The following is an 11262-nucleotide window of genomic DNA, read 5'->3' as shown; positions in this document are numbered from 1 at the left end:
TTTTGGGATCTACACAAAAGGTTTGCTGATCAGAAGGCAGGACCAGCTATTCAAAATGGCACAATTTGGAAAAATGACTTTGAAAATCTCTATAAGGAAATCGAAATGGCAGACCTGACTCAGCACCAGATCAGGACCAAACGAAAATGACATGATTTGGAAAAAACAATAAAATCTAATCAAAATCCACTAGACATCTGTATTAACAGAACTGAAATAGAGGATGAAATCAAAACCCTGAAGCATAAAAAACATGCGGTCCTGACAATATGAGCAATGAAACGCTGCAGGCCTGTGAGGCACATGGAAGATGCTCTATATAAACTGATCAACTGATATTGGAAGCTGCTGTTTCCCTGAGCTATGGAACCAAGGGCTCACAACCCCCAGCTACAAAAAGGGCAACAAATTTGATCCAATAATTATAGAGGCATATGTGTACGCAGTAACCCAGGAAAACTATTGAGCAACATTATTAACAAGAGAATCACAAGCTTCCTTATCAAACACAAAGCCCGAAACAAATCTCAAATTGTCTTTTTACCAAAACACCGAGCCATGTTTATTCTCTTCACACCTTAATAAACCAAAATACCAAATTGAAATATAGAAAGATGTTCTCCTGTTTCATTGATTTTAAGAAAGCCTTCGATTCAATTTGGCATGAAGGACTTCTGTATAAACTCCTCCAAATTGGCATCGAAGGAAAAACATATGACTCAGTGAAATCAATATATTTCAACAATAAATCAGCAGTTAAGATAAACAACAAAAGAACAAATGACTTTCACCAGGGGAGAGGGGTCCTCCAGGGCTGCAGTCTCAGTCCTGCGCTGTTCTACATCTATACTAATGAGCTAGCCACCATGATTGAGCAGTCTTCAGCCCCGGCCTCACCCTTTTAGATACAGAGGTTAAGTGTTACTTTGCGCTGATGACTTGGTCATAATGTCATCAACAGCTCAAGAACTGCAACAAAGCATTGACATTGTTCAACAATATTGTGAAAGATGGGCCAGAAAAGTTAACTTGGTAAAAACATCTGTGATGATCTTCCAAAAGAAAGCCAGACAGCAGGGGAACAAAAACAAGTTCACCTGTGAGCTTCTGAACAATGGATTCTCAAAATGAACAAGCTGCCCAGTGAGCTAGAGTGCTGAAGTGCCCTACTGTAAATTACTGTATTACCTACCTTTCTGTATTTACAATATATACACCATTTTTTGTTGAGAATTTCTGAGCTGTGTGCTCTGGCCGAACCCCACCAATATGTCTTTGTTAATGCGAGTTTAACCTGACTAAAAGGCGGAGCAGAAATATCATTGGCCAGCATGCCATTGTTGAGGTGCCAGAACAACAAGGAGGCAACATGTGCCAATGTGCCTCCATCAGCCAGTGGGGCATCATCCACCGCCTTGCCTTACAACATGGTACACCTGGTTGCATTCCTAAATAACATGGAAAACAACATGGTACACCTGGTTGCATTCCTAAATAACATGGAAAACAACATGGTACACCTGGTTGCATTCCTAAATAACATGGAAAACAACATGGTACACCTGGTTGCATTCCTAAATAACACATGTAACGGTAATTTTCTTTACTGATTCTCAATTGACAATGTGTGTTAACATAAATACAATCACATGATTACAAATAACCTTTTAGTGATAATCCGTATTACTATTAGACCACTTTCTGAATTAAGTGCTTACTATGAGTCTTTCTCTGTCTCTCTCCAGCAGACAGACAGCCTTTGACCTTAATGTCTCTGCTTCTCAGCTAGCACATACTGGTCTTACAGCAAGGTCAACAAGGGGTATTCAGAAGACAAAATACTGATAAATGTTCGTGGTCAGCTTCATGTTTTTTTGTTTTGGTAAAGCCCCCCCTTCTGGAAAATTGTGGATATGAGTCTTACTGTGTCTGATTCAAATCAGAATGCCGGTAAGCTTTCTCACTTTCTGTTATTTCTTTGCAAATAAATACAAAAGTTAACCTCAAGTATAGCTATCGTTGTTTTTACTGGGATCAGTTTCATCAGACGATGCTCACCTGTGAAATGTTAAAAAGGGCATTTTTCCCTCACAGTTTGGTGACGAGGACGGGATCGCTAACGTGGTTCTTCCCTATACAGAACAGTCTCGGAGTCTGTGACGTGGACAGGCAGTGTACACTGCCAGGGGTTAGAGTCCCTTGAACCGAAAAGCCACTCAGGTGAGGCCATAGTAAATCACTAAAAGGTACCTCGTTTGACTTGGGGCTGACGGGCCCATCACTCAGGGAGTGATTCAAACACAAGAGCCGGTATGCTCTCGAGAGCCGGTATGCTCTCACTAACACTCTGGGACTGGGTCCCAAGTGCTGAGAGTGTCAGAGAGTGATTAGTAGTAATATTAACACTCTGGGACTGATATAAGTAATAGTTAATTGTTAACTATTATAATTGATTGGTCTTAATGAGTAAATACGTATAAAAAAGAACTGAGCTCTAAAGTAAATGACCTTGTTGTGTAATATGATGATATCCATGAGAGTGCAAGCTGAAAACAGGCAAGTGTGATAGAGGCGTTGTGTAGCGGGTCTATGTGTGTGTGCTTGCATGTGTGAAAGTGTCGACATTGGAGACAAATTGTCTTTTGCGGATTTTGAATCCAGGCAGTACGGATGGTGCAGTGGGTAGCACTGCCGCCTCACAGCAAGGAGGTCCTGGGTTTGAATCCCCGTCGGCCGGGGCCTCTCTGTGCGGAGTTTGCATGTTCTCCCCGTGTCTGCGTGGGTTTCCTCCGGGTACTCCGGTTTCCTTCCACAGTCCAAAGACATGCATGTTAGGCTGATTGGAGAGTCTAAATTGCCTGTAGGTATGAGTGTATGAGTGTGTGAGTGAATGGTGTGTGTGCCCTGTGATGGACTGGCGACCTGTCCAGGGTGTATTCCTGCCTTTCGCCCAATGTATGCTGGGATAGGCTCCAGCCCCCCTGCGACCCTGATCGGGATAAGCGGGTTCAGATAATGGATGGATGGATGGATTTTGAATCCGACTCTGATTAGGTTAGGTGCACCTTAAAAGAAAAAAGTGAAGTTAATTAAGTTAAAAAAATGTTTTAAAAATAAAACTAAGTAAAAAGGAAAATTATTAATAATAAAGTACAGACTGGTAGTGGGGTGAGGCAATAACCATGAGCTCGAAGAGTTCAAAGAGGCAAGACCCAGAATTTATGGGTCCTATGAAAATAATGCATGACAGTATGGGTCGGCAACCACACACCAGTGTATTATCATTTTATACTGTCAAAATAAACCTAATATAATGTCGGGGACTGGCGGAGAGCCAGTAGTGACTACGGGTAATCCCTTATAAGCGGACACGCAAACGTGTTCACCACAAAATCCCGGGAGGTGAAAGAAACAGAAAATAACTTGGAGACAAACTCCGACCATATTAGACAAACAGCCCAAAAAACGGCTATAGGAAAACAAAGCGACCCTTAAAAACCAGAACCCGAGGAATCTCTGCACCTGCTTAATAGATTCAGGGGTGGGCCAATTCCTCACAGCTGTTCCTTTCGCTGGGTCCATCTCGGTCTTACCAGCTCGGTCAGGACCAGTGTCATGTGCCGAATGTGCTCAGAGATATTGGTGGAGAAAATTAAAATATCGTCCAGATAAACGAACATGAAATACTGTGGGGGCGTTAACGGCATGACCAGATATTCATAGTGGCCTGTGTGCGTGTTAAAAGCCGTTTTCCACTCATCGCCCTCACGTATGCGGACAAGATTGAACGCATTACGGAGGTCGAGTTTGGTAAAAACGGATGCCGTCTGCAGGCGCTCGGACGCTGAGTTCATTAGCGGCAGGGGGTACCTATTTTTAATGGTAACGGCGTTTAACCCCCTGTAATCAATGCAGGGCCTTAGACTCCCGTCTTTCTTTTTAACAAAAAAGAATCCCGCCCCCGCTGGTGACGTAGACGGTCTAATGAACCCATTCGCTAATGCGTCGCGAATGTATTCCTTCAGGGCCCCGCCCTCCGGCACAGACAGCGAATAGAGCGCACCTCTGGGCGGGACTGTACCAGGGTATAGCTCAATCGCACAGTCATATGACCGGTGTGGAGGTAACGCAGTTTAGTTGTTTACTGAATAGCACAGTCATATTACCGGTGTGGAGGTAACACAGTTTAGCTGTTTACTGAATAGCACAGTCATACGGCTGGTGTGGAGGTAACACAGTGGTTGTTTACTGAATAGCACAGTCATATTACCGGTGTGGAGGTAACACAGTTTAGTTGTTTACTGAATAGCACAGTCATATGACCGGTGTGGAGGTAACGCAGTGGTTGTTTACTGAATAGCACAGTCATAGGGCCGGTGTGGAGGTAACGCAGTGGCCCGTTGTTTACTGAATAGCACAGTCATACGGCCGGTGTGGAGGTAACGCAGTGGCCCGTTGTTTACTGAATAGGGGGGAGAGAGAAAGTACGCCACTTGAGGTTACCCAGGCTAACTAGGAAAGCTGCAAGTCCGGCCCAGCCAAGTACACATTCTGATTCACTGTGACGCTGATCGCCCTTTTCAACAAACATGGATGCATTAGAGGACATGAGACTTGAAGTAGCAGGGTTACTCTTACACTTACTACTGAAAATCTTCTGACCATATGTGATTCTCTGGGAGTGCCTGTAGAGAATACTTCAGATAAAAGTCGCTTATTTCTGGTCTCACATTGACAAAGATGAAATAGGGGAACTGGAAGACAGGGGTATGTCCCTTTTCCTTCGCCTGAGAGACAAAATAGTGGAAATGAAGATGTCCCCTGATAATCCAATACCAGCTAAAGACCCACCAGACTAACCCAACAGACCCAAACAATCCAGAAGCCCAGCTATCAGAGCAGGAAAAACTTCAAAAACAGATCGAAGCCCTACAGATAGCTTTACAGTTATCATTACAAGTCCAGCCACGTGCAGGTAGGGAGCCAACAGAGGCGCACAATCAGAACGCCCCCCAGAAATATGTCCCCACTCAAAACCCTGCACAATTACCAGTTAATCCATGGCATAGGGAATTCAAAATATCAGGCCAGATCGGTGAGCCAGGGCAAAAGGATAAACTTACATTTTCTAGTCTAGCCCACCAAATAGAAGCTGGAGTGAACAAAAGAGTCCCTGATTATGAGATAGTCCATGCCGTCATCAAGGCCATTGCCCCAGGCTTGCAGTTGCGCAGCTATTTAGAGGGGAAAGCAGACTTAACCCTCCCCGTGTGAAGGAGAATTCTTCGATCTCACTATCAAGAAAAAGGCGCAACTGAATTGTACAAGCACCTCAGAGGCTCAAAACAGCAAAGAGACTCCTCAGAACTTCCTTTTCCGTGCTCTTGATCTGAGGCAGAAGATACTTTTTGCCTCCCAAGAGGCTGAGTCTAGTCTTAGGTATGACCCTGTACTCGTGCAAAATATGTTCCTACACTCGGTCCTTACTGGCCTGCAAAATGACAACATAAGGAATGACCTTAAACCCTATCTGCAGCAACCAGGAATAAATGACAAAGTGTTGTTGGAGAAATTGAACATGGCATGTATGGTCGAGGCAGAGAGACAAAACAAAAAGAAGGATCATCCAGCACAGCGGTCTGTGGGGGTTCATTCAGTTCAGTGCACTGATGCTCAAATGTCGTCTGAAAAGAAAGGGAAAACATAAAATAAAACCAAACCTGACCTGCTGACAGAACTGAAAGAAATGAAAGCTGACCTCGCACAATTACAGAACCTGGAACACGGAAGTGTGTCAGATTCCACAATCAATCCAGCAGCCCCAAATGGCCTCTTTACAAAACCTACCCACACCTGGCCTGCATAGCAGTTTCCCCCCAAGTCAGTTTGAGTATATGCCAACAGGCTACTGGCAAGATAATGGTAGAGAACGAAGAGGTGGAACCTCACAATTCCAACAAGGCTATGCACCACAGCGATACCCCCTCCCCTCATCCAGAGGCCGCCTGAGAAGGTGTGTTAGGTGTCAGCTGAGTGGCACTGATGATTTTTGTACACATTGCTGTGCATGTGGGAGCAGTGAACACTATTTTGCTGGTTGCCGAACAAGAGGAGTAAACTCAAGAAGCACTCCATTAAACGAGAGAGGGTTGCCCCCACGGGACAGGGTGTAACCTGCAACACATTGATGTCCCACCAAAAGTGTACGCATTGTGGCATGAGGGAGCAGGAGGATAGACTGAGAGTGTGTGCCACATGTCAAAATGCGTTCTACTGCTCTAAGGTTTGTCAGGTCAGTCATTGGGCCGTGCACAAGAAAAAATGGTAAAAAACAAACTTTCAAATGGGAGGGAGATGGATGGAAGTCAAAGGAGGAGAAAAAGATGGATGGAAAGTCAAAGGAGGAGAAAAGTCTAAATGTAGCAGCCCTAGTTGGGAAACAATGCCTCGTAGACTGTTATTTGAATGGTAAAAAAAAACAAAGCACTATGGGATACGGGCTCCCAAGTTTGCATCATAGATGAAAATTGGAAAAACTCCAAAGTGTAAAACTGAGATCTGTCTCTGAGCTTATTGATGCCCCTGACACCCTCCGAATAGTAGCGGCCAATGGAGATAGCATACCCTTTCTTGGCTGGGTAGAGATCATGTTTGGACTTTTGAATGAGAAAACTGATGTAAATAACCTTATTATCCCTGTCCTAGTGATGAGAGGAGGATGTTTGTCCCACCCCATTATTGGTTATAATGCCATTGAACATATTGTGAAGAGCCATGACAGTGGGCTGCCAAATGGTACATACAATGATCTAAGGGAGATAATGAAATCAGCCTTTCCTGAACTTGGGACGTCACAAATTCAAGCTTTCATAGAGCTGGTCAGAGTTGAGCACCCACAAGTATATAGAGTGAAGACCCCGAGGGAAAAAGTTATTATCCCAAGCCTCACGTCCATCCAAGTTGAGTGTAGAGTTGAAACAAGTCCAGCAAAGGAGGACACCTGTTTACTGTTTGAACCCAGTGTTGACCCCCAGTGGCCAGAGGGCTTGGAGCTCAGGGAGACATTAGTGCAGCTAAGAATGGGTGACCCTCCTTTCATTGTATTGGAAGCACAGAACCCCACAGGTCATGACATAGTATTGCCAGGCAAAACAGCCCTTGGCATGGCCCAGAGGGTGGGTCTATCCAGTGCCCACTTCTGATCAGTCCTGTATCAGTGAATCAGGTCCAGTCCAGCAGCAACCAGACTGATGATGATAACTGGGATCCCCCAGTAGATTTAACACATCTCGATGAATCTAAGAGAGAAATTGTCCAGAAGATGTTAACATTACATTACATTTTTGGCATTTGGCAGACGCTCTTATCCAGAGCGACATACAACAAAGTGCATACCCATAACCAGGGATAAGTTCGCTGAAAGACCCTAGAGGGAAGTACAATTTCAACTCCTGCCTGTACAACAAAGATAAGGACGAGGGCCTTTTTTTTTTTTTTGACAACAAAGAAACAAAGAAACAGAGCAAAAGTGACCAAAGTTAACTATCCAAACACTGCTTACCTAGCCAACTAAAAATACCGATACACAAAGCAAGTCACAGAGACAACAATTAAGGTTCACAGGGAGGTAGGGAGGGATGGGGAGAGGTGCTGCTTGAAGAGGTGTGTCTTCAGCTTGCGCTTGAAGGTGGGGAGAGATTCTACAGTTCTGACCTCAACGGGGAGTTCGTTCCACCACCGTGAAGCCAGAACAGACAGTAGTCGTGAGCGTGATGTGGAGGTTCGGAGAGGGGGAGGTGCCAAGCGGCCTGTGGAGGCTGAACGAAGAGGTCTGGCAGGGGTGTAGGGGCTGATGATTTTTTGTAGATAAGCTGGGGAAGACCCTTTAACTGCTTGGAAGGCTAGCACCAATGTTTTGAATTTGATGCGAGCCATGACAGGCAGCCAGTGGAGGGAAGTAAGCAGGGGGGTGACGTGTGAGTATTTGGGAAGGTTGAAGACCAGACGAGCTGCTGCATTCTGGATGAGTTGGAGGGGTCTGATGGCAGACGTTGGGAGGCCAGCCAAGAGGGAATTGCAGTAGTCTAGGCGGGACAGAACCATCGCTTGGACCAGGAGCTGGGTCGAGTAGGGGGTGAGAAAGGGGCGGATTCTCCGTATGTTGTATAGGAAGAACCTGCAAGACCAGGTCACTGCTGCAATGTTCTCGGAGAGGGACAGTCTGCTGTCCATCACCACACCGAGGTTCCTTGCACTGGGTGACGGCGTGAGTGTGGTATCCCCGAGGGAAATGGAGAGATCCAGATGGGGAGAGGTTTTAGCAAGAGAAGAAAGTGCCTCATTTTCACGGTCAGATGATGACATTGGATGTATAGAAAGTTTTAAGATGACAATATCTCTTCAAGATACCACTCCTGTTGTGCGGTCATACTTATCAGTGCCAAAGCCATTGTATAAGGAAATGAACGACTATCTGCACGATCTCATTGCTCAGGGATGGATAGAGAAATCAACGTCTTCTTATGCATCACCCGTTGTCTGTGTACGTAAAAAAGACGGTAGCCTACGTCTTTGTATAGATTACAGAGAATTAAAGAAGAAGACCCACCCCGATCGGCGAGGGGAGAGGGAGGGAAAGTGGGAGGGAAAGAGGAAGAGAGAGGGAGAGGAGGGGAGCGGGGGAGGGAGGGAGGGAGAGGGAGAGAAAGCGGAAGGGAGGGGAGCGGGGGAGGGAGGGAGGGAGAGGGAGAGAAAGCGGAAGGGAGGGGAGAGGGAGGGAGGGGAGAGAGAGGGGAGAGGGGGAGGGGAGGCAGAGAGGGCGAGAGGAGAGAGAGAGGGAGAGAGAGAGAGCATTTCACTCAATCAAATCTAAATTTGGCAAAACATATATCCCAATTCAAACTCCAATAGTATTATATGGAAGTGAGGTGTGGGGACCCATATTAGATCCCTGCTTTAAAAAGTCGGACAAAGGACCAATATAAAAATTCCAGCTGGAATTTGCCCAACAAATACTAGGTGTCTACAGGAACACCTCCAACTATGCTTGTAGAGCAGAACTTGGTCTCTACACACTGCATATTCAAATGCAGAAAAGAGCTGTACAATTCTGGTTACACTTGAATCAGTCTGATCACAATTCAGTCCAGTACAAAGCCCTTTTAAATAATCATTTTCCACGAAAGGCAGACCCTCTTGACTAACTTGCTGATCAGCTCACTAGCATTAATCAGAGCCATAATCCAAATATACCACAAATCAAACTGATCGACCACCACCTAAAATCAAACTACACAAAACATTGGAGAACCGAAATTGAATCACAAAGTGAAACTGAATGCTATAAGCAAGTAAATAGAGACATCAAATTGGCAAACTACCTTCAACTGTCTACATTAAGAGAAAGGAAAACACTGACTAAACACAGAGTGTGGATCATAAATTAGAAATTGAGAAACGGCGACACACTAATTCTTGGAAGCCAAGAGAACAAAGACTGTGTAACCATTGTGATTTGCAGGAGGTGGAGACAGAGATACGTTTTCTCCTGTCAGACAATGTTCCCAAATTAATCCCCAAATAAAAATAAATTATCCCAAATTTTTGCTTGATCCCTCAAGAACAAAAACTGTGATTTGTTCTTGGAGAGCATGAACAATCATTGCCAGTAGTGGCAAAGTTTGTGTTAGAATGCCACAATCTCAGAGAGAAAAACAGAAATGAATGTATACTGTATATTACTTTGTATGTTACTAATTAATTGTTATATATAACTGTCATTATACTCTTTGGATTCAATTATTTGATATTATTATATTCTAACTTTGTTTATATTCAGAGAGAGAGAGAGAGAGAGAGAGAGAGAGAGAGAGAGAGAGAGAGAGAGAGAGAGAGAGAGAGAGAGAGAGAGAGAGAGAGAGAGAGAGAGAGAGAGAGAGAGAGAGAGAGAGAGAGAGAGAGAGAGAGAGAGAGAGAGAGAGATGCTTTTGCAACACATGGGTAAACACAGACTGCCAGGTAAATCGACTATTGCCAGAAAGCATGAGCCAGTACATAACCTCTCCAAAAGTCCTATGAATAACTATAACAGCAGTATTAAGAATCTGGCAACCTCTAATCTTCACAAGGGGGCTGAAAATGGAGAAAAGGAAAAGAACAATTGTAATCATCAGCAGCCCTGCTACAGTGTCCACAGAAGTGCTCCCAAACCCCACTCTCCCTCTACTGAAAAGGCCAGGCCTCTTGTAGCCCTCATAACCTGCTATTTGGCCACAGCAAGACTACAGTGGCCATCCCTGTATGAAGGGGCGGTGCTGCCACCTGGTGGACAGCACCCTACTTTCCCTTCTGTCACCAGAGCCCCAAACTCACTTTCCCAACCAGAAACCTTCTGGAGTTAGGATGTAGAGGGCAGAAGCCAAGCAGGATGTCTTTCAAATCTGTGGTTTCACCCTGCAACCCAGAATTCAGGATTTTGTTCAGTATTTCATGAAAGCTTGTCATTTGTTCCAGATCATTTCAGATCTTTCACAGTTAAATGTGATGGAGTATGTAGGTAATGAACAATCAGAAGGACTATAAGTGGTGGAATCAGTGAATGAAAGGTAGAAACACAGTAGCCAGGAGGAGCAGCTAGTGAAAAAATGCAGGAGGAGGGGGGAATTATAGAATATTAGTTATTCCTAGTTATTCTATGTTTACCTTATTAATCAGTATGATTATCTTATGTTATCTGAATCAGTATGATATTCTATGTTTACCTTATGAATCAGTATGATTATCTTTTGTTATTCTATGTATCAGTATCTGTACTAATTTGCACTAACACAACACTGAAGAAGTACACTGAAGTATGATATTTGCACTGTATTGTATTATTTTTTATATATTCCCAGCATTGAAGTGCACTGCACTGAATTGCATTATTTCTGTTTCTCCTTAAAACACTGGAAAGAATGTTTTCTTAAAGTAAAATGTTAAGGGGGGGTTGAGAGTTTCTGAGATATGGATGAGAAGGTGTAAGACAATCACGCTGTGTGTAAAAGCCAATCAGAAGCAAGAAAACAACTATGTGGTGACTGGAGAAGATGTAGCCGTACCCAGACAGAGGGAGAGACCAAGGCCACGAACATTTAAGAAACTGTTTTGCAAAGTGTGTGTGCTCAGATGATTTAGCTTGTTCTGCTCACGCTGTGTGTGTGTATGTATGTGTTGTGGTGGCCCGATCAGGGATCGATACCCCACTGAAGTGGAATGGCGAGG

The sequence above is a fragment of the Conger conger genome, chromosome 10 (genome assembly GCF_963514075.1).
Source record: "Conger conger chromosome 10, fConCon1.1, whole genome shotgun sequence".
Lineage (NCBI taxonomy): Eukaryota > Metazoa > Chordata > Actinopteri > Anguilliformes > Congridae > Conger > Conger conger.
This window is presented reverse-complemented; position numbering follows the sequence as displayed.